The following is a 27,722-nucleotide window of genomic DNA, read 5'->3' on the forward strand; positions in this document are numbered from 1 at the left end:
ATCTTTTTTGTAACTTAAGGTTTTGCCTAGAGGGGTTCTCTATGTTTTTGAATCTAATTACCCTGTAAGATATCTACCATCCTGATTTTACAGGGGGGATTTCTTTATTTCTATTTACTTCTATTTTTTATTAAAAGTCTTCTTGTAAAACACTGAATGCTTTTTCATTATTTTCAGATCCAAGGGTTTGGGTCTGTGGTCACCTATGCAAATTGGTGAGGCTTTTTATCCAACATTGTCCAGGAAGTGGGGGGTGCAAGTGTTGGGAGGATTGTTCATTGTTCTTAAGATCCAAGGGTCTGGGTCTGTAGTCACCTAGGCAAATTGGTGAGGCTTTTTACCAAACCTTGTCCAGGAAGTGGGGTGCAAGGTTTTGGGAAGTATTTTGGTGGGGAAGGACGCGTCCAAACAGCTCTTCCCCAGTAACCAGTATTAGTTTGGTGGTGGTAGCGGCCAGTCCAAGGATAACGGGGGTAATATTTTGTACCTTGGGGAAGTTTTGACCTAAGCTGGTAAAGATAAGCTTAGGAGGTTTTTCATGCAGGTCCCCACATCTGTACCCTAGAGTTCAGAGTGGGGGAGGAACCTTGACAGTGACCATAGACCCAAACCCTTGGATCTTAACAATGAAAAAAGCATTCAGGTCTTACAAGAAGACTTTTAATAGAAGTAAAAAGAATCACCGCTGTAAAATCAGGATGGTAACTACCTTACAGGGTAATTAGATTCAAAACAGAGGGAATCCCTCTTGGCAAAACCTTAAGTTACAAAAAGGCACACAGACAGGAATATCCATTCTATTCAGCACAACTTATTTTATCAGCCATTTAAAGAAATCATAATGTAACGCAGACACAGACCCTTTGTTTCTCTCCCTCCTCCCAGCTCTTGAAAGTATCTTGTCTCCTCGTTGGTCATTTTGGTCAGGTACCAGCGAGGTTATCCTAGCTTCTTAACCCTTTACAGGTGAAAGGATTTTTCCTCCGGCCAGGAGGGATTTTAAAGGTGTTTACCCTTCCCTTTATATTTATGACACCATATGATGCCACTTTGTCACATGTGCATAGGTATTTGAAGGACTGTGGCCAAAGTCTGTTATGGCATTCACATGTGTGTCAGATGTTAATACTACTATATTATCTTTACAATACAAGTTTTCTGGTTTGTTCAATTTCTTCAAGTCGGTCTCTAACTCTTTAAGGAAAACTAATTTTGTTATCTTTAACAAAAATGACTTTGCTGGGAAATTTATTAAAAGTCCAATGCAAATAAAAATTTCAAAAGCGTTTTTGTATTCAAAAATGAGACCCTTAAAAGCAAACTGAGGGAGCTGTTGTGCTTGATATTGGGAGAAGACCTACACATAATTTGTATTTCCGAAACAAGGTGGGACAAAAGTCATCAATGTGATACCATAACTGTGATATAAACTTTATGGAGAAGGTAAGGTGTGTGTAACATATGCACACACAAACACTTTAGGGATCCTGGCATACAGCTAAAATATAGACTGTAATTCAAAGGGTGGTTTAAAGCTCCCCTTTGCATTCCCCTGATCCTGCTACTCTTTGGTGCATAGCCACCTCCCATCCTCTGTGCTGGAGCAGTCTAAAGGCTTCTCTAATTTCCCCCAGCTTTCAACACCACAAAAACACATTTCAGAATTTGTGTGGTGCAGGGGCATCCTACTTCTAACCTCCCTTCCTCCCCTCCCCCCTGCACACACACTACACTGACATAGAAGAGAGTAGTGTATAAACTCCTACATCAGCTCTGTTGCTGGGTGGTCTTTCCTGGGCCAGTTTAGATTGGTTTATGATCAAATTATATCCACAGTGCAAAAGGCCCTAGGATTTGGCCCCATGTGTATGGATACATAGTATAACCCAGATGACAAGAATACCGTTTTCATGCTAAGGTGGCTGTAGATCTTTAGACTGTTGAGAGAGATCAGAAGCAACTAAATCTGCTGGGATAGTAGTGTACCAAATATAAACTGGTGGGGATGTCATATACAATATAATTTGGAGACAATTTTGAATACAGTAAACAACTGCATCTTGGAACAGCTCATGCTGCAGTATACTAGTGGGTTATAGCCCACAAAAGCTTATGCCCAAATAAATGTGTTAGTTTCTAAGGTTCCACAAGGACTCCTCGTTGTTTTTACTGATACAGACTAACACAGCTACCCCTCTGAAACCTATACAAAAGAAGAGGCTACTCTTGACTTTACCCTAAGTAACTTTCTGAACTATTTCCTGTATATAAGTATGGCTGAGCCACTAAAGAATGAATGTAACATAACATAATTAAATTTGACATCCTCGGTGAGATCAGACAAAGAGGTAGTACTGTAACATTAAAAATCAAAGCAGGGGATAAAAAAAAAAAAAAGGCGTGGGGGGAAGCTAGTTAGAAAAAAGCCTGAAGGAAAAGGTTGGAAATTAAAATCCAAAGAAGTCAGCATGGAGGCTGATGGAGAATACCCAGGTAGTGTCAGAGAAGATATATGTTAAACCCAAAACAACAAAAAGGAAGCTAAAATAGGAAAGAGACCCTGTGGTTAAATAGTTAAGTGCTCCATTTTTAAGGCTCCAAAACTATCTTTGACAATTGGAAATCGTTCCCAAGTAATGTTAATAGAACAGGACATACTGAATGGTTAGGAAGAAAGTTAAATCTCATGTACAAATAGACCAAATTATTTAAGTACATCACAATTTGAAAGCCTGCAGGGCATGTGCGAGTTAGAGGATCAAAGCATCAGAGTCATTTGAAGTGAGGTAAAAATTAGTTTACCTCATTTTTTAAGCACAGCTGATATTGGGGAGATACTGACAACAAAAATACAGTTTGTAGGTATTGAGGAGGAGGCATTGTCAGAAATAGAGGCATCAAAAATATAAAAAAGAACTGATGTAACAACTAGATAAGCTGAACTGCAGTAAGTCACCAGTACTAGATGACAAGATTTAACCAAGAGTTTTGAAAGAACTCAAGAATGAAATAGTGAACTACTAACATACTTATTTGTTTATCAAAATTCATAATTTATCAGCTACCAAACACACTTGAAATATGGCCAACCGTGTCCATCTTTTTAAAAAGGAGCTTAAGATGACCCCAGAAATTGGCAGACTGATGAGCCTTACTTTAGGACCAGGCAGCACAGCTGGGAAACTCATTGAAAACAGAATTGTAAAAATTCATAAGTACAAAATAAGAATAAATGAAAATGGGTTTTGCAAGGATAAATTTTGCCTCTTTAATCTGTTAGAATTTTAAAGTGTTGACAACATAGTGGAAAAATGGTGAACTGGTAGATTTCAGATGTTCACAGTTTCTCAATGATTTGGATAAATATCCTTTACAGGAGGTTATAAAGAAAACTTGGTAATAATGAGGAGAGACGTAAAGCCCTATCTTGCATTAGAAAGTAGTACAAGTTAAGAGGTGAAGAGGAGGAATGACTGACCAGTCTTTAACATGAGGAGAGATTAAAGGTAGCACGAGAGGTTTGTATGCCAATGGATTTGTTTAATAGCGGTCAGGGAATGGGGCTGAAGAGAGATGTCAAATTTTGAAGAAAAGACATCATACAGACAAACAGAAGATTGTGAGCAAGTCAAACCACCTAATAAAAAGTGAGGCACATTGATTGGGCTAAGAGGGAGAGCTACATAACTATTGCCTCCATTTATCTATTCTTTTCTTCAGTCTACCTGCAAATGTCCATTCCATAGTCTCCAATTGCCCTCTCCATGAAAATTTACCCATATTGGACCAAGTTATAAGCCTCCAAAATTTCCACATGAGCAATACACTCTGCAGAACATGTTAGAGGATTACTGGTTAAGTCTCTGAACTTTCCATCTGCTTTGAGCATGCTGAAACCCCACACAGCCTCATGAATGCCAGTGCACTGAGGAGGCTCCCAGCCCTCATTGAGCCTCTCTTTATGGTAATTACAGAGTTGGAGATACACATGTAGGGGATTCAGCAGTATCAACATCCCCTTTGGAGTGGTGGGGGGAGAGCAGGCTTATCTGAGCCAGGAGGAGATGAGTTATAGTTTCATTTCTTCCACTAAGTGGTGATAATTCTGTGCACTGCATATCCCTTGCCACTGAGCAAGGCCTCATGCTCCAACCTTAGGATGAAGATCATAGAATATCAGGGTTGGAAGGGACCCCTGAAGGTCATCTAGTCCAACCCCCTGCTCGAAGCAGGACCAATTCCCAGTTAAATCATCCCAGCCAGGGCTTTGTCAAGCCTGACCTTAAAAACCTCTAAGGAAGGAGATTCTACCACCTCCCTAGGTAACGCATTCCAGTGTTTCACCACCCTCATAGTGAAAAAGTTTTTCCTGATATCCAATCTAAACCTCCCCCACTGCAACTTGAGACCATTACTCCTTGTTCTGTCATCTGCTAGCATTGAGAACAGTCTAGAGCCATCCTCTTTGGAACCCCCTTTCAGGTAGTTGAAAGCAGCTATCAAATCCCCCCTCATTCTTCTCTTCTGCAGGCTAAACAATCCCAGCTCCCTCAGCCTCTCCTCATAAGTCATGTGTTCTAGACCCCTAATCATTTTTGTTGCCCTTCGCTGGACTCTCTCCAATTTATCCACATCCTTCTTGTAGTGTGGGGCCCAAAACTGGGCACAGTACTCCAGATGAGGCCTCACCAATGTCGAATAGAGGGGAACGATCACGTCCCTCGATCTGCTCGCTATGTCCCTACTTATACATCCCAAAATGCCATTGGCCTTCTTGGCAACAAGGGCACACTGCTGACTCATATCCAGCTTCTCATCCACTGTCACCCCTAGGTCCTTTTCCGCAGAACTGCTGCCTAGCCATTCGGCCCCTAGTCTGTAGCTGTGCATTGGATTCTTCCGTCCTAAGTGCAGGACCCTGCACTTATCCTTACTGAACCTCATCAGATTTTTTTTGGCCCAATCCTCCAATTTGTCTAGGTCCGTCTGTATCCTATCCCTCCCCTCCAGCATATCTACCACTCCTCCCAGTTTAGTATCATCTGCAAATTTGCTGAGAGTGCAATCTACACCATCCTCCAGATCATTTATGAAGATATTGAACAAAACCGGCTCCAGGACCGACCCCTGGGGCACTCCACTTGACACCGGCTGCCAACTAGACATGGAGCCATTGATCACTACCCGTTGAGCCCGACAATCTAGCCAGCTTTCTACCCACCTTATAGTGCATTCATCCAGCCCATACTTCCTTAACTTGCTGACAAGAATACTGTGGGAGACCGTGTCAAAAGCTTTGCTAAAGTCAAGAAACAATACATCCACTGCTTTCCCTTCATCCACAGAACCAGTAATCTCATCATAAAAGGCGATTAAATTAGTCAGGCATGACCTTCCCTTGGTGAATCCATGCTGGCTGTTCCTGATCACTTTCCTCTCATGCAAGTGCTTCAGGATTGATTCTTTGAGGACCTGCTCCATGATTTTTCCAGGGACTGAGGTGAGGCTGACTGGCCTGTAGTTCCCAGGATCCTCCTTCTTCCCTTTTTTTAAAGATTGGCACTACATTAGCCTTTTTCCAGTCATCCGGGACTTCCCCCGTTCGCCACAAGTTTTCAAAGATAATGGCCAATGGCTCTGCAATCACAGCCGCCAATTCCTTCAGCACTCTCAGATGCAACTCGTCCGGCCCCATGGATTTGTGCACGTCCAGCTTTTCTAAATAGTCCCTAACCACCTCTATCTCCACAGAGGGCTGGCCATCTCTTCCCCATTTTGTGATGCCCAGCGCAGGAGTCCTATTTTGCACATGGGGTAAGAAAGTGTACAAGGTTATTTATGCGGCAGCTTGCAACAGAACCCTAGACTCTGACATATCAGATCTAAGTCTCATCCATTTCAGCACACTGCCTTTAAGAATGAGTGCACCCATATGTACTTGGCTGAACAAACAGCACCCACTTCAGAGCCAGGGATTGAATTCAGGATTATTAAACTTTCTAATAGATAGCTATATAAACCATTGGCCAGGTGTGTGTCATATACCCTTGTTGTGGCTGGTTCACATAAAGGATAATAGTCTGTCATAAATATAAAGGGAAGGGTAAACCCCTTTAAAATACCTCCTGGCCAGAGGAAAAATCCTCTCACCTGTAAAGGGTTAAGAAGCTAGGATAACCTCACTGGCACCTGACCAAAATGACTAATGAGGAGACAAGATACTTTCAAAAGCTGGGGGGAGGTAAAACCAAAGTCTGTCTGTGGGATGCTTTTGCTGGGGACAGAACAGGAATGGAGTCTTAGAACTTAGTAAGTAATCTAGCTAGATATGCGTTAGATTATGATTTCTTTAAATGGCTGAGAAATAAAGCTGTGCTGAATAGAATGGATATTCCTGTTTTTGTGTCTTTTTGTAACTTAAGGTTTTGCCTAGAGGGATTCTCTATGTTTTGAATCTAATTACCCTGTAAGGTAGTTACCATCCTGATTTTACAGAAGTGATTCTTTTTACTTCTATTAAAATCCTTTTCAGAAACTGAATGCTTTTTCATTGTTCTTAAGATCCAAGGGTTTGGGTTTGTGGTCACCTATGCAAATTGGTGAGGATTTTTACCAAACCTGCCCCAGGAAGTAGGGTGCAAGGGTTGGGAGGATTTTTTTGCGGGGAAGACATTTCCAAACAATGTTTTCCTAATAAAAATAAACCCAGATAAATGTTTGGTGGCAGTGGAAGTCCAAGGGCAAAGGGTAAAATAGTTTATACCTTGGGGAAGTTTTAACCTAAGCTGGTAAAAGTAAGCATAGGAGGTTTTCATGCAGGTCCCCACATCTGTACCCTAGAGTTCGGGGTGGGGAAGGAACCTTGACATAGCCCACTACTGCTACCAGTTACTTTAAGTCAAGTGGCAGACATCTGTATTGTAGTTCCATCTCTGCTGGTGTCCCATGGAGGGTTGAGATTTGGTCAATATGGTTCCACATAATGGAACTTCAGGGATGTGGCTTTTTTCAGTTTTCATTTCAGTCTTAAACCCCACTCCCCCCTAAAATTACATATTTTAGGAAACAAGTAAAAGAACATTAAAGTTCCAAGCTCAAGTATGCAGAAGTTAGATAATGTGAGAATTAAGATTGAGCATGCAATATTGATTCAGCCCTATTGTGCATTTATATCATGATAGTCTTTAATTATATGATATACCATTTGTTCTACAGGACTTTCCTTATTCAGGGTACAACTCACACAGCATGAGTCAGAGGGAGAAAAAAGAAAAAAAAAACCAGTTTTTTTGGGTTAAGGTACTGGACTGGAACCCAGGAAAGCTGGGTTCTATTCCTGATTCTGTGACAGACTTCCTATAGAAATTTGGGCAAGACTATTCATATGTGCATGGAGACCTAATTAAGGTTTCACAAGCAAGAATAACTATTTGTTAACTTTTGAGTTAACTTTGTAATCTTAACATTCTTTTACTATATGGGGTTTTAATATAATTCATAATGTAGTATTATCAGCATGACTTATCTCTAATATGCAGATGAAGAAATTGAGACCGGTATGCAGGGGCTTGCCCAAGGTTGCAGTGAGAGTCAGGATCAAAGCAAGGAGTTCATACCTCCCTGACCTGTTCTCTATTGGAACATGCCCCTCCTATACCAATGGCAGTAGATTGCAAAATTAGGTGTTTTATGTGGGTTTTACACTTTCCTCTTAAGCCCCTGATATAAGGCCACAAGTACTCCTGTTCTTTTTGAAGTAGATGAGCTACTTGTCCTTTGTGACAAGTGGTTCTCATTTCACTGTTTAGGAACACACAAGACAATGGGAATTGCTTTTAAAAATGTAAAGGGATTATAAAATGTCATGGCACTTAGCTGGTTTTTGAATGAAATGAAAAGCATGTGACTCAGATTTTGACTGGAGATGCGCCACAATCTAAGTGGTATATCACAGCCAAAAATATCAGGTGGAATAGGCCTTTCACTTCAACAAGACATGTCACATGCCATGAAATGCTTCCACCTTAACTGCAAAATAATGCAGTAATATAAAAGATGATTTATACAGTCTGTATTTTGCATTTTCTAAGTTTTTTGCTTCTGCATTTTCAGCTGTAAGTTGTTTGTCTCACAAATAACTAATCACTAATAAAAATGTGTTACTTAGCTTTCCTTTAATAGAGGCCAGCAATTATTACACACTGACTATTCTAGAGTATTACTGTGTAAATAAAAGAAGCTCAATAAGCAGAGGAGTTATGAAATATATTCTTATTCATTTAATACACTTTCAGGAGAGTCACTTATGCATGTCCACCTCCTCCAATGCAGTGCTGCGGGAAAATAGGAAGAGATCTCTCAGTATGCAGCACTCCCTGCTTTCTTTACCATATGCCTTCTAAATATGCTTCTCTGTCAATATGTTACTTCTATCTAACCTAACAATCACAATAGAGCCTACTGACTCTTAACATAAGTTCTGATGCATCTTGGTTACGAAATTGTAGCCTAGTTGATAAAACATATCCTGGCAACCATTTCACATCTGTTCCTACCATTTTGAATTTCTGAAGTAACTTCATTGAATGTCTCTCTGTTCCAAATAAAGACCACAATTCAGCAAGGCACTGGAGCATGTGCCAAAGCTTAAACCTCAATTTGATAAAATGAGAAATACTCTATACCAGTAAAAAGAAAAGGAGTACTTGTGGCACCTTAGAGACTAACATTTATTTATACCAGTGGTTCTCCACCAGGGGTTAACAGAGATCTTCCAGGGGGTACTTCAACTCATCTAGATATTTACTTTACAACAGGCTACTAGTGAAGTCCATAAACTAAAATTTCAGACAATGACTTGTTTATATTGCTCTACATACTATACACTGAAAAGTATGTACAATATTTATATTCCAGTTGATATTATATGGTAAAAATAAGAAAGCAAGCATTTTTTTCAGTAATAGTGTGCTGTGACACTTGTATTTTTATGTCTGATTTTGTAAGCAAGTAGTTTTTAAGTGAGGTGAAACTTGGGTGTACACAAGATAAATCAGATTCCTGAAAGGGGTACAGTAGTTTGGAAAGGTTGAGAGCCACTGATCCATCTACACCGAGCAAAAACAGATCAGTGATATTTATTGGTAAGAGGTACTATAAGCAAAAATTAGCCAAATTTTACAGAGAGAATAGAGTATGTTCAGGGATACCAGATTCCTTTATGCAAATCTAAAGGAAATTAATATCCGTGTGGGTGAATGGTAAATTGGTTAATGGAAACTTAACCAGGGCTCTAAAATGCTACACAGAGCAAATACATAAAAATATTGCAGCATGTTGAGTGGTTTTTAAGAAATGAGGAGGGAAAAGAAAAAGGGAAAATGATGAACAGCTAATATAAAGATAAATCATTTTAATATTAGTGGAACTGATAATTAAAGTGTATATCTTTAAAACTGTACACAAAAATGTGATGTATTAATTGTGTACTCTCAGTGGCGGGGCTCAGTTTTGAAGATTTTATCCTAAAACCACACACCTTTTAGAGACTATTAATAAAGGCAAAGTAAGCATTAGTTACTTAAAAAAAAAAAAGAATTGGTAGAGAAAATAAAGGTTTCTTTGTATCTGTATTTAAGGAGAATATTAAAAATACATCTGTGGAGGATGTGAGAGTATTCTCCACTTTGTCCCGGTGAAGATAGATTATTGAAACAGAAGTACATAAATTTAAAAGGAGTGATGAGTTAGCATCCACAGGTGATATGAGATTAGGAACTCAATAGTTGAACCATTAGCAATTATTTTTTAGAAAGCCTTTGATACTGGAGTGGTACCGGATGACTGGGGACCAGTTACTAGAGTTTTCAAATTTTAAAATGAGTTTCTAAATTATCTGAAAATTATGAGGCACATGGATGTTAGAATGGTCTTTTAATTATTTATATATAAATAATCCCATTCTGTAATGGAAACAGAGATTCAGTTTACAGATAAGAACATAAAACCAGCTATACTTGGTCAGACCAATGGTCCATCTAGCCCAGTATCCTGTCTTCCAACATGGCCAATGTCAGGCCCTTCAGAGGGACAGGCAATCATCGAGTGATCCAGCCCCCTCATACACCTGTGAAATTCTGCAATTGGAGGAGTAATATGAATTTTCCTCCTCCTCCTCTGTCATAAATATAAAGGGAAGGGTAAACCCCTTTGAAATCCCTCCTGGCCAGGGGAAAGCTCCTCTCACCTGTAAAGGGTTAAGAAGCTAAAGGTAACCTCGCTGGCACCTGACCAAAATGACCAATGAGGAGACAAGATACTTTCAAAAGCTGGGAGGAGGGAGAGAAACAAAGGGTCTGTGTCTGTCTGTAGTCGTCTTGGCCGGGGACAGAACAGGAATGGAGTCTTAGAACTTTTAGTAAGTAATCTAGCTAGGTATGTGTTAGATTATGATTTCTTTAAATGGCTGAGAAAAGAATTGTGCTGAATAGAATAACTATTTCTGTCTGTGTATCTTTTTTGTAACTTAAGGTTTTGCCTAGAGGGGTTCTCTATGTTTTTGAATCTAATTACCCTGTAAGATATATACCATCCTGATTTTACAGGGGGGATTTCTTTATTTCTATTTACTTCTATTTTTTATTAAAAGTCTTCTTGTAAAACACTGAATGCTTTTTCATTGTTCTCAGATCCAAGGGTTTGGGTTTGTGGTCACCTATGCAAATTGGTGAGGCTTTTTATCCAACATTTCCCAGGAAAGGGGGGGTGCAAGTGTTGGGAGGATTGTTCATTGTTCTTAAGATCCAAGGGTCTGGGTCTGTAGTCACCTAGACAAATTGGTGAGGCTTTTTACCAAACCTTGTCCAGGAAGTGGGGTGCAAGGTTTTGGGAAGTATTTTGGGGGGAAGGACGCGTCCAAACAGCTCTTCCCCAGTAACCAGTATTAGTTTGGTGGTGGTAGCGGCCTGTCCAAGGTGTAATATTTTGTACCTTGGGGAAGTTTTGACCTAAGCTGGTAAAGATAAGCTTAGGAGGTTTTTCATGCAGGTCCCCACATCTGTACCCTAGAGTTCAGAGTGGGGGAGGAACCTTGACATCCTCCATTAAAGATGACAGGTGTTTCAATCACCACACCTCCCAAGATTTGCTTGGATTTTAAGAAGATGCGACCCCTGCCCATAGGCCACTTGTGTACATAGGCCCCACTGGCTTCTAATGGACCCTAGATAGTCTTTCATATAGAGTTTATACAGCCAAGGATCTCCTAATTACTGAATGCTCTCAGAACCATCCCCACTATACCATGATTTTTTATTAAGCGACTCAGCATTTAGATTCTTCAGCATACATCAGCAATAAAGATCAATAGATATCATTATTAAACACCAGGTAGATTTACACATGACACAAATATAACTATACTAAATCCTGGAGTCTACGGAGGCAAAACACTGACTGAAATTGAGGGCTGGTTAAGGACTTGAGGATAGGACATTTCAGATAAATGTATACAAGTGGTGTGCATTTATGAAATAGGCTACAGAAGTGGACACTCATTTTATGATTGTGTGCAATGTGATAAATATTTTCCCCAAGATGTAGCTCTTAATCCAAACTTCTGAAATACATAGAATTATTTGCAGAAGAATGAGGCAGACAAAACAGTCTATTTATTAGCTATAGAGCAATCAAAGCACTGGTAAATATTCACCAGGTGCATACCACTCACTATATGGTCAATAGAATCCATCACACAATGTAGAAAAGATGGGATCTAAGTTAAGAAGATTTCTGTATTTAGAAGGTTCAGTGTAAATCTTTTGAAAAGTAAATCAAAAGCTAAGGTCACGTCTATACTACCCGCCGGATAGTGATCGATCTATCAGGGATCGATTTATCGTGTCTAGTGTAGACACGATAAATCGATCCCCGCTCACTCTGCCGTCAACTCAGGAACTCCACCATGGCAAGAGGCAGAAGTGGAGTCGACAGGGGAGCAGCAGCCATTGAGGATGCAAAGTAAGTGATTCTAAGTTGATCTAAGATACGTCGACTTCAGCTACGCTATTCTCGTAGCTGAAGTTGCGTATCTTAGATCGACCGCCCCACCCAGTGTAGACCAGGACTAAGACACCACATATTCTGTTAAAGGGACACTGTAAAGATTTTTGGCTCTGAAATATAACCCCCCATGACAGTAATTTCCTCTGTAAGCTCTGACCCTTAAGAAGTCCCTATTTGCATTATTTTGTGTATTGATCCATGCTGCCTCTACACAAATAAACAGATGGAGATATGACTTACTGTGAGATTCACAGGAAACCATTAAGAAAATGGGTATTGTCTCAAGCACATTACACTTTTGATTTATTTTAATTTAAATAAAAATACACCTATAACAAGGCTCTCGGAAGATAAGCCTTTATCTTAACATATAGATAGTATTACAACAAAACCCCAGCAGCATTTAATTGCTATGGATGATTTAGGATTTATGTACTATTGTTCTAGTAATATTATTGGGCATATAACTTTCATCATAGTTTGAGCAACAGCATGAGAAGTTTCATGTAAAAAATGTACCAAACAGACATTTAAATCTGAGGCCCCTATCTTACAATGAGCTCTATATACCCATATCCCTGTACTTTGTTCTCATGATTTAGTGAGGCTCCACATACGCTCAGGGGTTTGTACAGGCAGCAGGCGTCTGTACAGGCAACAATCATTGCCCTGTAAAGGATTAGTTTCAAGGTAGAATAGCACAAATTTTTAGGCCTACCAACTTTGAGCTCAATCCTGCTCCCTTTGAAGTCATTGGTAAAACTTGGGGTCGGACCCTCTTTAACAATATCTCTACCTTTCATATGTAACTGAAGAAAAACTCTTTAAACACAGCACTACTGATATTTTCTGACTAAATGAAATATTCTCTTCATCAAAATTGCCATCCTTCAACACAGTGAACAACATCATTGACTTTATATTTGGGACTACACAAAATGAATGTTATTTAGAAGTATTTTGAGATACAAAATACTGTGAAGTGGCTGCAGATTCAAAATGGGGTCCTAATTTCTGCTTAGCCAAAACTTTATGCCAATGGTACACATTCATTTTAGAATACAAAAAAGTCTTCCACTTGTCTGTGCGAATGGTTTTGGACTTGCAAACTTAGAGGCCATCTTGAGCCCATTTTGAATGAGGCAATTTATATCTGGAATGATTAGCAGATGTCCTATTGAGCTTTTATATTAAGCGCTTTCATTTTTTCTCTACTTCCTGTTCAGGGCACATGCTACATAGTTTGTGGAAGCTCAAGGTTCTACAGTAGCAGCTCTACTGGAACCAAACAAATCAATATGTAAAAATAAAAGCCTTTTTAAAAATGCCTAAATAATATAAGAATTGATGTATAAATGCTGTGTTGGCATTAGAAATAGCTTGAGGAACACAAGACAGAGTTCTAAACTACCCAAATTGTAGAAAATTTAGTATGATTGCTTTAGAGAAGTCAGCCCTTGAAGGAAGTTTAAATATTGAATCAGTACATAAGAATGCACACATTGAAAATGAACGCTAAAAACAAATACACTGACGGGGATGGACAAAATAATTCAAGGCTAGCAATCTAATGAACTGCAGCTTAAACTGGCTTAAAAAGTTAAAGGGGCATGCTTTCTCTCATTCTCTGCTTAATGGCCCCTAAAATTAATTGCCAGTTATACTGAGTTGTCCCTAGCATTTCCATTAATGCATGCTTTCTGTTATAATAGCATTTTACTCACAAAATACATTACACTGAAAATGTGAACATACCAAATTAAAATGTGGTATTTGGAGGGTGTTTTAGATACTTAAGTAGAGTCCCACATTCATTTTGGTAAAATCCTGAAAGGTAATATCCTGAGGCAAACAAAAATGAGTTTACTATATACACACACATAATCGCTGGTTATATTTCCACCTTCAAGTATATACAGCATGCATGGGAAGGCAAGTAGCTTTGCAACATTCAGAAAAGGTTTTGTTTTCCGTTTAATATGTTTAACCCAATTCTCATTAATGATTACAGGCTTGAGAAGACACAAGTACAGGGATTGGCAACCTTTGGCCGGTTTGTTTTCCTGCCGCCTCCGCAGGTTCGGCCGATCGCAGCTCCCACTGGCTGCTGTTCACTGTTCCAGGCCAATGGGGACTGCAGGAAGCAGCGTGGGCTGAGGGATATGCTGGCCGCCACTTCCCGCAGCCCCCATTGGCCTGTAACAGCGAACCGCGGCCAGTGGGAGCTGTGATCGGCCAAACCTGCGGAGGCAGCAGGTAAACAAACCGACCTGGCCCACCAGGGGGCTTACCCTGGCAGGCCGGGTGCCAAAGGTTGCTGATCCTTGCATTAGTGTTTCTCTTCTCCCACCATTACAAATGGAGTATGATTTTCTGTACTCTGCTTTGTTAGCACATTGGGATAGCTACTTAAAGCGGACACCCTTCTGTAACTATGAAGTAAATTTAGGTTTTACGGCCCCCATCCAATAAAGGCTTTAAGCATCTCTCGCTATCCATTTCGTCGTCTCTTTTCTTATATTTAGATTGTAACTTCCTTGGGACAGAGACGATTTTTTGTAGTGTTTAGCACAAAGGGGACATGATCCATTGCCAGGGTTCCTAAGCCCTGCTGCTATGCAGATAAATAATTAAGCATGTACCTATTTTTAAGCACAAATCCCAAAGAATTCATTGGAACCACCTACAAGTTAACCATATGCCTAAGTGCTTTGCTAGGCCAGGGCCCTCGTTTATTTCATCTAGATATTTCACGTGCTCTACCATTCCTCCCCCGCTCCAGCCCTCCCCCCCCACAAAAAAAAAATCTGCCAGAAATTTTAAATAAAGAGGTGCTCTATGTTTACCAATAATGTTCCCTTGGCTCCTGATCTTGCAGACATATACTTGCTTCGTTTTATGCACATGAATAGTGCAGTTGATGCTTAGTGCAGGGACTACACAAATATATGAAGCAAAGCACATGCTTTGGTGTTTGCGGGATTGGGCCTTGAATGTAAAGGGAAGTTTTTGTCTATATAAAGTTATACATTTAGGAACAATGAATGTAGGCCACACTTATAGGATAGGTGATCCTATTATAAGAAAAAAAAAAAGAAGACTTGGGGGGTCATGGTGGATAATAAACTGGACATGAGCTCCTGGCCAAACGGCTAATGTGATTCTTGGATATATAAAGAAAATAATTTTGAGTAGGGAGTTTCTATTATCCTGTGTTTGGCACTGGTGCTCCTACTGGAATATTTTGGCCAGTTCTGGTGCCCCTATTCAAGAAGGATGCTGATAAATTGGAGAGGGTTCAGAGAAAAGACACGAGAATGATTAAAGGATTGGAAGACATGCCTTATGGCAATAGACTCAAGGAGCTCAATCTATTTAGTTTAACAAAGAGAAGATTAAGGGGTGACTTGATCACAGTCTAAAATACCTACATGGGGGGAAAAAGTGATAATGTGCACTTCAAGGAGCTTGATCTATTTAGCCTGACAAAGAACCAGTGGTGACTTGATCACAGTCTGTAAGTAACCTCATTAGGAACAAAAATTTGATATGGGCTCTTCAATCTAGCTGACAAAGATATAACAAGATCCAATGGCTGGAAGTTTAAACCAGACAAATTCAGACTGGAAATAAAGCGTATATTTTTAAGAGTGAGGGTAATTATCCATTGGAACAATTTACCAAGGATTGCAGTTAAGTCAACATTGGATTTTTTTTTTCTAAAAGAGATTATCTATTTCAAACAAGAATTATTCAGGGAAATCTTACGGCCTGTGTTGCACTGGAAGTCAGACTAGATGATCACACTAGTCCCTTCTGACCTTAAAATTTACGGATCTCTCTCTTATATCCTGTTAATTCTTTTGAGACGTTAGGTGTGAAATCAAAGGTTAAAAAATGGATATGTTGCCTCCCACTTCCTATAGGATCCAAAATATACAAGTTTTTAAGAGCAGATTACAATTTATTTTAAATTAGTATCTGTAGATTTAAACTGGTATTAAAGAGTAAAACATGGTCAACTCCATTACTGAAAAATTGTCACAATTTTGGATGAGTCAGCAGAGATTTACAAAGCTCTCATATTAACATACTCATTAAATAATGAATGTCACACGTTAAGCATCTCTTCTAAACTCATATGGTTATATCTTGGCTTGGATCCTGTCAGAAACAGCACATTTATGTTACAATTACCTGCGAGCATCCAACGTAGTATGTCAGGTTTAATCTTCCAGCTTCTAAGGTCAAATTAGTTAATGGCAACTTCTCCTTAGCCATGGACGAATTATTTTTTAAATCCATTTTGCACTGGAATACTGCTCATTTATGATACAGTGAGCAAACCTAGGATAGGTAGGCCAATGCATTAGAACAACAGCTCTGTGGTAAGAGTCTGAGAAGCTACAGAAGTAGAAAAAGAGCTCATTTGAGTGACTGCCCACCACATAGCCTACTTCATTTTTCTCCTCCTTCCTGATACTATGCAGAACAGGATATGGTATATGGGGTGAGGGGAAGCACCGAGAGAACTAGGGCTTCAAGTGAGCCCCAAAAAAGCTAAGTTATGAGTGGGAGGATTGACAAGGATTTCAGGATTCCTGTTGTGTCCCTCTTGCTCCTGCCTGGGCCAGGGAGAGAGGAAATCTTCATATGTACTGAGTCTTCATTTCCAGCTGACATCCCTATCTTAGCTATTAGTCAGCTCAGATGTGTCAAGGTAGAAGGGAGAACTAGCACTTTATGCAGGGATGCTGGGAAAGGCACAAACTCTTGGCATCCCTTTCCAAGGCCCACACTATCATGTAAGGCAGTAGGGGTGAGATTTAAGTTTTACATTGCCTGGATGCAAGACTAGGCTAACACAAGGCTGCTCCTTGCCCATTTCATCTTCCTCCTTGAGAGTCCAAAGTGCAGAATGGGCCTGCATGTTGATTTTGTTGGGGGAGTGGGGACAGGGAACACCTGAGTCAGGATTTGGCCTGCTGGGTCTTTGCTTGATTAAGGATGACAAAAGGAAGCCCCGATTATTGCTTGCACACGGGAATATACTATTTCAAGCCAATACATTTTAGTCAAAACATATTTTGCATTTATTTTCCATACAACTTTTGTATTAACTATTAGTATTTTTTTAGTGATGTATTTTTATTGAGGTTTTAGTCACATTAACAAAACAGCAGCTAAAACTCGGAACACAACTTTGAAAAGTTAGGAAATAAACATGTCTTGTACGTACGTATGATCTCTCCACTTCCGAAAGTGCAGCTTCTGCCTATCTGTGATAAGCTATATTGGAATATGCCTTTCAGAAGAAGATAGTCCTCTGGAGTTTCTTAATCAAAAGCAGTGCTATGAATATTCAGCTAACAGGAAATGGTAGTAGGTTAGGTATAACTATGGAAACAAGAGCGATAAAGAGAAACCAAGATGTCTTTTGTCCCTGTAACAACACGTGACTCACCCCGCCGCACCTCCTGCTAGTAGTCTGGGAATTAGCTCGTTTTCCAGCTCCAGAGCGCCCTCTGGAGGCCAGTGTCATCGCCACCTCTAGCCCCTGTGTCTCTTCCGGACCTCGGTGCCCCTTTGTCTGGGGGTTCGCCCCAGCAGTATCCCCTCAGTTTCTGGGTCTCCCCAGGGAGCCCCCAACCCCCTAATCCCACCTTGCCTGAGTGCCTACTGCCAGTCATTTAGCCCCTTCTCACTGAGGCTGACTGCAGCCTGTAATAGCCACTCATCATTGGCAAGGGGGGTGCGGGTGGTAGGACCCACTGCCTCTGCCTAGCCCCAGGCTGCCCCTTTGCAGCCCCAGCACCTGGTTTAGGCCCCGCACAAGGCCCTGTGGGCTGGGGCGGATTATCCGGCTGGAGCTCCCCAGCCCCTCTTGCCTTTCCCCCAGTGCTGCCCTACCTTAGGTCCCTACTCAGCTCCCAGGCAGCCAGGTCCTTCCCTCTCAAAAGCTAGAGAAAGAGTCTTAAGCACCTGGCTCACTGGCCTTTTATAGGGCCAGCTGTGGCCTGATTGGGGCATGGCCCAGCTGCAGCTGTTTCCCCAATCAGTGAGCCTTTAGCTCGCAGCCCCAGCCCTCTCCCAGGGCTGGCTTTAACCCTTTCCAAGCCAGAGCGAGGTGACCGTCCCACCACAGTCCCATTCTACTATCAAGGTCCCTGCAATTCTGTAATAGGTTTTATTGTACGCTTAGGCAGTGTTTATATATTTTGGACCAAATGTTCATCTGGGCATCAATCCAAGATTCCAGTTCTTTTGGTGTAATTTTGTGTCTGCAAAAAACTGCCCAATGTGTTCCTCTGTGGATGCCAAAATCAGTAGTTAGATAAAAGAGGGCAAAAATGCAAACACAAATTTTCACATGTACAAAATTATACCCACAAAAAAAGGGAGGGCAGTTCAAGATGTAGAGCTTTGTAATTCTGAAATGACAAATGGACATTACAGTCCATTACTTTGCTTAACACATTCATGACAGACTGAAATACTTTTGTAGTGTCTGAATCATCAGAAGGGTACTATGGTAGCAACCCATGTAGCATTTGCTATCTTTTTCAGTGTTTTAAACTTATCATTTAGTCAGTCTGATGAGGTGGATGAACTTTGCATAATGCCTGGCAAAACAGAGGTTAAAACCCATGTCCTAGGCAAGCAGAATCCCTACAGCTGCTGTCAACTATTAGCCTTGTCAGAAATTGCTCAGCTGTTTTATCAAGCATAATTCGTACCATGCACAGATTCCCTTATAAACCAACAACAGGGAAAGAACTGGTAGATGAGAACATTGAAAGTTAGTGGTCACCAAGTAAATGATTCCTATTTATTTCCACACTTGACTTTGTGCTGCAGGAAGACTCCACATACCCTTTCTTATTTGAACCTAAGCCAGAATTACCCAAGTCTTAGTTTTATGACTAGACTCTGGCTGCAGGCAGTCTTTACTTTATAGTCAATCTAAACAGACTCCTTTGTTCTACTTTTACCAGCTGCTGCATCTACCAGCTTGTCATCATGAGGATGTCACAGTGAGGTTTCCTCGTAGTAGGCTGTGTGGGTAGCAAGTAAAATCAGACTGCGAATTCCACAGCTGAGTTAATTAGTAGATGTCTGGTCGGAATGCTGGCATAACTTGCCACTTAGCAGTTCCCATTTTGAAACAGGTGAAATGATACAGAAGTCATTATTTCTCTATATAATCGTATATAGGAACCACCATACCTTACCTATAACTGCACAAATGCACAAAGGGCTTTTAAACTAAAAGTAGTACTTGAGCAAATTACTCCATCAGATATTAATAATCAAGACCTTACTAAAATGCCATGGAGAAAGGCAGGTGTATGGCCCACATCTCTGTAGTGTCTGAACACCTCACAATCTTTAAAGTATTTATCCTCACAGCATTCCTGTGAGATAAGGCAGTGCTATTATATTCATTTTACAGATGCATGGTCTGGAAGCACTAATTTTAACATTGAATAGCATCCAGTGAATCAAAAGATTCTGAAAGTGTTGCCACAGATACCACAAGGGGAAGGATCAGCGATAAGAGAACTGGAGAGAGTAGGAACCAAACAAGTAGATGGTGATTTGTGACCAGATGGGAAAGAGAATTAGGAGACAGTCAAGCAGGCTAAAGACATCAAATTATTATGTGTGACAGGGTTGGAGCAGATGGCTATAGGAGCATAATAGAAGGCAGATATATTAGCCCCAGGCTAAGTAGGTCCCTTTTCCCTGGGTAAGGTAACAGGGAAGGTTTTTTTTTTTTTGGTTTTTTTTTGAAACAGAAAGAAAGTTTATTGGTAACGCTTACAGAATTACCAAAGGAAACAAAACAACTATGCAACAAAACAACGCAATCAGAAGGTATAACACAGCAGCTTTCAGGAGGGAGAAGTGTTCAGGCTAGCCTGGGCCCAGAGCGGGGGGGCTTCCTCGACACTCGTGGTCTTCCACCCTCCTGAGTTACCTGGTGGCCTAGAGCGGGGGGGCTTCCTCGACACTCGTGGTCTTCCACCCCCTCGAGTTACCCAGTGCCGCGCCCAGTGTCACCGATCCTCCCTCTCCTGAGAGTGCCCGGTAAGATGGGCACGGCTGCGGGGTGGGCAGTTTAGGGAGGGGGGGTTAGACACCCATGTATTATAGGACCCCTCCTAGATGACAGGAATGATGGTATCCACAGCGGCAACGGCTGGGGCTGGCGTCTCTCGCTCTTCCCCTCAATCAAAGGGTCAGACGGAGGGAACCGGACGGGGTCACCGAGCAGAGAACCCCAGACAGCGCCCATCGCTCCTCGAAGGCTTCAAGGGAGTCGGTGGACGCCGCCCAGAGGAACTCCGCCCGGATACGTGAGTGTACTGAGGATCGGAAAACGGCCCCACAATCGCAGGACGTTTCATGGGCCAACCTCCTCTCTCTGGTTTTATAAATGGCTGTTTTAGCCAAAGCTAGGAGGAGGTTGACCAGAAGATCCCGCGACTTTGTGGGGCCACGGATGGGAAGTGTATAGATAAAAAGGTGGGGGGGAAAATGAAGCCAGAAGCGTAATAGAATATTTGTGAGGAGCCGAAAAAGGGGCTGTAATCTGGCACACTCTAAATACACGTGCGCCAGGGTTTCCCTCACATTACAGAAAGGACAAGTGTCTGGAATGGGGGTAAACCGTGTCAAAAACACACCCGTGCTCACAGCTCCGTGAAGGAGCCGCCAACTGATGTCCCCGATGGGCCTTGGGACCAGGGTGGAATACAGGCTGGCCCACCGAGGTTGCTCACTCTCCAAAGGTGGCAGGAGATCCCGCCACTTTGTATCGGGGCGGGACACCAGGGTGTGGGCGTGAAGGGTGTGAAGCGTAAGTGTATATAAGTATTTCCGTGAAGCAATTTGAAAGCTAACCGGCTGCAGTTCGTGCAGCCGGCTTGCAGTGAAAGGGTGAGGGGTTTGTTGGGATCTACGGGGTGGGGGCCCGATGGAAAGGTCCGGCGGGCCTGGGGTAAGGGATGGGCGGGGTGCGCCCTCGCACAAGGCTCGGCTAACATAAGCCCGAGCAGCGGGGGTCAAGGCGGCCTTCACCTCCTGAAGTACGCGCCGGGGGGTACGGAGGCTGGAGAGCCCCATGCGCCGAGCGAGCATCAGGGGATCCAGCCAGTCTCTCCGGTCGTAGTCCAGGAGGTCTCCGACCCTCGTAACTTCCGCCAGGACCAACCTCTGGCGCACCGAGCGGGACTCCGCCACCTGCACACGGAGCTGGGGGTTGTGTAGCAGGGGCTCCGTGAGGAGATCTGCCCCCACGGTGGCCACCACGGACCTGGTTGTTAGAAACAATTTCCAGGTCCGGAGGAGGTCCTGGTAGAAGGCCGGCAGCCCGGAGAGGTCTCGCGGAAAACCCCTCGGAGAAAGATAAAAGAGCTGCCGGTCATATCGAAGCCCTTGGAAACGGCGCAGAAAGGCGTGCGCCAGTATGCTCCACGCCGAACTACTTGCACTATAAAAGAGCCTCTGCAGGGCCTGGAGGCGGAAAACGCGGACCTGAGTGTACAGACACTTCAGGCCCTGCCCTCCTTCCTTCAGGGGTAGATGAAGAACTCCAACAGGGGCCCAGTGCATTCCTGACCAGAAGAACTCTAGAATCAATCTCCGGAGGTGGGTCAGGAAACCCAGGGCTGGGGCCAGGGTGTTGAGCCGGTACCAGAGCGTGGATAGGACTAGTTGGTTAAGCACCAGTGCTCTCCCTCGGAGGGAGAGACATCGGAGTAGCCTCGTCCATCTCCGGATCCGCTCTATCACCCCGCCCTCTAAATTTTGCCAGTTCTCCGGCGGGGAAGGATGCGTGGCGGAAAGATAAACGCCGAGATAGAGCAGTGGACCCGCACTCCACCGGATGGTCTGAAGTGCGGGTGGGAGGGAGCTTACCTGCCGCCAGTCCCCCACCGCCAAGCCAGAGCTCTTGACCCAGTTGACTCGGGCGGAGGAGGCTGCCGAATAGATGGCTTGGCATGCCTCCACTCGCGCCAAGTCGCCCGGGTCCTGGACCACGAGGAGTACGTCATTGGCGTACGCCGACAGGACCAGCCGCAGCTCCGGCTCCCGCAGCACCAACCCTGTCATCCTACTGCGGAGGAGACAGAGGAAAGGCTCGATCGCCAGAGCATACAACTGGCCCGAGAGGGGGCACCCCTGCCGCACTCCTCGCCCGAAGCTGACCGGTTCAGTCAGGGTCCAGTTGAGCCTAACCAAACACTCCGCGGAGGCATACAGCACCCGGAGAAAACTCACAAACTGAGGTCCAAATCCAAACGCCTGCAGAGTGCTCAGGAGGTACCCATGGTCTACTCTATCGAACGCCTTCTCCTGATCAAGAGACAGGAGGGCGAACGATAGACCATCTCTCCGCCCGAGTTCCAAAAGGTCTCGGACTAGAAAGAGGTTGTCGAAAATGCTGCGACCCGGGACAGTATAGGTCTGGTCTGGGTGGACCACGTCCGTCATCACGGACCCTAGCCGCAGCGAGATTGCTTTTGCTACGATTTTGTAATCCGTGCTAAGGAGTGAGACGGGACGCCAGTTTCGTAGATCGCGGAGGTCCCCCTTCTTCGGCAGCAAAGCGAGCACCGCTCGCCTGCATGACAGAGGGAGGACCCCGCTCTGCAAGGACTCAGCCCAGACGGTGACTAGGTCTGGGCCGAGAATGTCCCAGAACGCGCGGTAAAACTCCACGGTCAGCCCGTCCATGCCTGGAGATTTATTGGTGGGCATGCGACGGAGGGCTTCCAAGAACTCGGCCAGGGTGAGAGGCAGCTCTAGTCGGTCGCGGTCGCCCACGCTGACCATGGGGAGTTCCTCCCAGAGCACCTCGCAAGCGTCAGGATCGGTCGGGTCCGGGGAGAAAAGGCTTGTGTAGAAGTCACGGGCCCTCCCACACATCTCCTCTGGACCCGTGAGGGGGGTGCCGTCTTCCGCAAGAAGGCAGGTGACGTGTTTCTTGGCCCCCCTCGTTTTCTCCAGGGCATAGAAGAAGCGGGAGCCGCGGTCCATCTCCCGAAGGAGGCGGATGCGGGATCGAACGAAGGCACCTCGGGCCCGGTGGTCCTCAAGGGCCCGGAGCTCCTCCCGCTTCTCCCGGCACACTCCGCAGAGGGACGGGTCCTCGGGATCGGCGGCCAGGCGCCTCTCCATCTCTAAGACCTCCCGTTCCAGCTGCTCTATCGCCGCATTTCGCCGTCGGCTGGTGCCCCGGGTGTAGTCACGGCAGAAGAGCTTGGCGCGCACCTTCCCGAGATCCCACCATCGCCGCACCGAGGGAAAGGCACGCCACTGCTCTCGCCAGGCCAGCCAAAACTCCCGGAAGGACATCACAAAGCTCTCGTCCTCCAACAGGCTGTTATTAAAGTGCCAATAGGCCGGCCCCGGTCTCTCTGCACGGAGGGAAACCGTTACAGCGACTAAATGATGATCGGAGAATGGGGCCGGCCGAATGGCGGAGGAGTGGGCCTGTGAAAGATGGAAACGGGATAAATAAATACGGTCCAACCGAGAGTGGTGTGACCGATGGGCCTCCACCCGGACAAAGGTGAACGTGGAGGTGTCATCTGGGTGACGGTCACGCCAGACGTCCACTAGAGAGTGATGGTCGACTATCCCTTGGAGAATATTCGCAGCGGCCGGACTCGGTTCGGCCCCTGAGCGGTCCCGTTCCTCGAGGGTGGTGTTAAAGTCCCCTCCCAGGACCAGGCACTCGTGCGAATCCAGGGTGCCGAGAAAGTCGGACACCTGCTGATAAAATTGTGGCCGCCTGGAGCTCATTTGTGGGGCATAGATGTTAACAAAATTAACCACGAGCCCCTCCATACGGACTCGAAGGTGCAGCACGTGGCCCGGCACGGCCTCATTAACCCCTAGCACCTCAGGCCGTAGGTTGGGGGAGAATAGGGTTGCCACTCCAGCCTGCCAGGTCGCAAAGTGGCTAAAGTATACCCCGTTCCCCCACTCCAGCCGCCACCTGTCCTCGGCGGCCGGGTCCGTATGGGTCTCCTGCAGGAAAACTACAGAGTACCTCCCCTCCCGAAGGTAAGAGAGCACCTGGGACCTGCGGAGAGCCATCCTGCAGCCCCTGGTATTCAGGGTCGCAATAATAAGAGGCGTCATACGGAGGGCTGGGGGGGTGGGGGTCTCGTATTGGCGGGGGGGTTCAGGGCCCCCGGCGGGTTGCACAGCAACCCATGACCCATCCCGTGGGTGAGTAGATCGTGTCGGAAGCTGCGGGCTCGCTCGTAGGCCGCAGCACCGCGCTTTCCTTGCCCCCTGCCCTCCTTTATAAGGGCCCTTGTGGCCTGGAGGAGTTGATCAAAGTCCCCCCATAGCCGAAGAGCCAGCTGTGCCCTATCGCGGGCGCCACGGGAGTGCTCTAGGAACTTCCGTAGCGCATGCCGCAGCTCATGGGGGGGTGGGGTTACAATTCCCGAGGTATTCCCTGATGGGCCTCTTAATACAGCCTCGTGGTCCGCTAAGGCAGGTAGACAGGGTGCGGACCACCGACGGGGCGTCTGACAGGCTGGGGTTATTAAATTCATTTCACGCCTTGGGGTGGAGGGGGATGGCAGGGGAAAAATTGCCACTCCTAATGGGTCACGACTAGAAAGTGCAAAGACTGCTCCCTGGGGGGAGTCTGCAAAAGGCGGAAAGGAAATAACCCCAGGGGCGGCATTAACATTGCAGGAGAAGGGACCTTGGGCAGGGGCAGGGGTGGGGGCAGGGGCAGGGGTAAGGCTCTGGGGTGCAGGAGGCGAGCAGCTAAAGGAAAGTGCCTCCTGAGCAGAGCCAAGGGTTAAGGGGGAAGGGGAGGGGCTCCCAATAATGCTAGGTGCTGGCTCCATGGTGGTCTTAGCGGTCATGGCATCAGGTGGTGGACCGCCTGCTGCAGGGTGCTCACCCGGGAAGGCAAATAGGGGGAGGGAGCATGGGGAAAGGGAGGCTGGGGTAAGGCTGCCCAGCTCGAGGCCAGCCGGCAGCAAATCATCCCCTCCCTGGGTGACCGGGGTCAAATCTAGGGCCTCAATCTCCGCATACACGGAGGAGAGGCCAACTCCTGCCACCCCGGGGGCCTCTCCTCTAGGGCCTGCCTCAATGGCCGCCTCGGGGTCCGCGGGGGGTTCGGGTAGCGTCCAGGCAGAAGGGGTGTCCTCAGAAGTCTCGGAGGGGAGGGTCTCCCGTGGAGGGGGGATTCTGCCCTCCAATGCCAGTCCGTCTTCCCCTCCCGATACCGGCGGATGGATCTCGCTCGCGGCTGTGGCGGGAGGCTCGATAGCAGTGCCTCCTTTCCTGGTCTTCCGGGGGGCTTCCGCGTCGGGTGGATGCAGCGGAGCTCGAGCCTTCCGCTTGCCTCGCTTCCCCTGGACTAGGGTCCAGCCCTCCATAGCATCATCTGGGGGCTGGTTAGCAGGGGTCGTGTCAGGGGGCGGAGGCGATGGTTTAGGGGTTTGGGGAGGTAGCGGTGGGGCAACATGAGGGGCGGGGGCTTCTCCTTGGGGAGGGCCCTCTCTTATACCCGATAATATCCTTGCCACACCCTCCTCCATGGGCTCTATTGGGTTGGTACTAGCAAGGGTGGAAACCCCTTGCTCGCCCGGGCATTGTAGGGAAGGTATCTCTTGGGCCCGGACGGGAGCAGTGATGGGTCGAGTAGGAGGAGGGTTGGTTTCAGGTACTGGGTAGCCAGGGGCGTCGGCAGCGACGGGGCCGATGTCCTGCCGGGTCTCAGGGGTTTCGGGTGCCCCTCCCCCCCGGGCCAAAGGGCAGTCTCTGCGGACATGCCCCGCTGAACGGCAGAGGTAGCACCGGGCCTCTCCGGTAGAATAAAAGACCCAATAGCGGGCTCCCTCGTAGGGGACTAGAAAGGACCCCTCAAGCGCCTCTCCGTCACGCGCCCCTGCCGGTGGTAGAAGCTGTACTTGCCGGCGGAACGAAAAAATGTGACGGAGGGTGGGGTCCTTGCAGCCCAACGGGAGAGGGCTGATGACAGAAACAAGTTTCCCCAGGGTGGAAAGAGCGGGTAACAGGGCAGCATTGAGTAAGAAGGGAGGAACGGAGGTAAGGACGAGGCGAACGCCCAGGTCTTCTAACGGTTCTAGGGGGACAAACACCCCCCCTACCGTCAGGCCCCTCTCCACCGCCTCCTGGGCGGCATCCTCCGAGGCTAAGAAGAAAACGACCTTCCCATACATCTTGGAGGCCACCACAATAGCCGTGGGTCCTACCACCTTCGCCAACGCCTGCACGTATGTCTCCACGTGGGGCGAGGCGGGCACCAGGAGGCAACGGACGCCGTGCTTCCTGGTCAAGGCGGGGAAAGGGCCTCGGCCGCTGGTGATGGTGGCGGAGGCGGGGGGGGCGAGATGACGAGGCGGCAGGCAGCGGGGAGCCCGCTGCCGCCCGGGCATACGTCCTGGGGGCCGGGGGAGGGACAATCGCAGAGCTGGTGGAGGGAAACGCTGGGAGGGGCGCCACGGTTGATGACGAGGCCGCAGCGGTGGGGGCAGCCCCTGCCATGGAGGGCTCAGTGGTTTTAGCGGGGCCCTTTCCTTTCCACCCGCCCTGGCCCTTCCGGTGAACCGGGGGGGTTTCCTAGAATCTGGGGGGGTGGTGGGTGCAGCAGCAGCAGCAATCACCCTGGTGCCTCCTGCTACCGGTGCCCCAGCAGGGGGGGTGGCAAGTACCTTAACAATAGTAGTGGGGGGGACCTTGGGGGCTGGGCAGGGGTGGTGGTGGGGAAGGGACAACTAATTTTATTAAAGCAGTCTCGCCCCTCTCGTTCCCCGCCATTGTGAGCAGGGAGAGACAGGGAGACACCGGAAGGAGGAGGGGGGAGGGGAGAAGGTGGAATGGCCCCTCCTTCCGCTGGCTGCGGACGGGAAGAAAAAAAAATGCCGAGGGGGGGGGGACTGGGAGGAGGGGGGGGAACAAAATCGGGGTCCAGTAATAGGGGCAAGTTGTGGGATAAGCAATCCGGGGGGGGGGGTGCAGACCCACACACGTTTGTCGAAAGAGTCTCGGTTGGTCGGTTGTTAGGTCCGGTCCGGAAGGCAAAGTTCAAAGCAAACAGCTGGATCCGAAGGGAGATGGCAGGTTGCCAGCAGGGACAGACTGCGGGGCGGCCGTGACAGTTGTAATAACAATGGGGGAGTAGGGGCACCGATGGATCGGGGGTGGGGGTCTCCACGCCACACCCCCTGTGCCGCCACAAATGCAAGTAATCACAGTCAAACTCCCCCCCACGAGAATATAATTTAGAAAGTTACTCAATCTTACGGCCTTCGTCACGATGATGTATTATTTCTTCTGTCTGCTGAAATCTTCGTCTCCGGCTGTGTTGGCTGTGTTCCAAGGCCTCCGGCATGTTAAGAATGTTGTAAGGTCCGAGCTGCTGGCAAAACGGCTGGGTCTGGGGGTTTCCACTCCCCCCTCCGGACAGCAAAATCGGCAATCTTCCCCCCCCTCCTCCCGGGGCTCAGCTGAGGCAAATAGCTGCGCCCGAAAGTAGGCGTGGGGGGGGATGGCTGGCGAAGGACGTAGACAAAAAAAAACCACAAAAAATGAAAAGAAAAAACAAAAAAGCGTCTGGCCCGGTCGGGGGGGGGACTAAGGCAGGTGCA

General features: G+C 46.2%; 1 protein-coding gene across 3 annotated transcripts in view; it reads right to left on the minus strand.

The window, feature by feature from the left end:
* GABRB2 (gamma-aminobutyric acid type A receptor subunit beta2) overlaps positions 1 to 27,722 on the minus strand; it is a 309,567-nt gene that overhangs the window by 276,535 nt on the left and 5,310 nt on the right. The window contains exon 1 of one of the 3 annotated variants that reach the window (XM_073355895.2): positions 27,379 to 27,393. The exons of the other annotated variants lie outside the window; for them this stretch is intronic. The gene's annotated coding sequence lies outside the window, so the exon portion shown is untranslated. Of the gene's footprint in view, positions 1 to 27,378; positions 27,394 to 27,722 lie in introns of those variants that run through there. 3 annotated transcript variants of the gene reach the window in all.

This window comes from Lepidochelys kempii, chromosome 8 (genome assembly GCF_965140285.1).
Source record: "Lepidochelys kempii isolate rLepKem1 chromosome 8, rLepKem1.hap1, whole genome shotgun sequence".
NCBI lineage: Eukaryota > Metazoa > Chordata > Testudines > Cheloniidae > Lepidochelys > Lepidochelys kempii.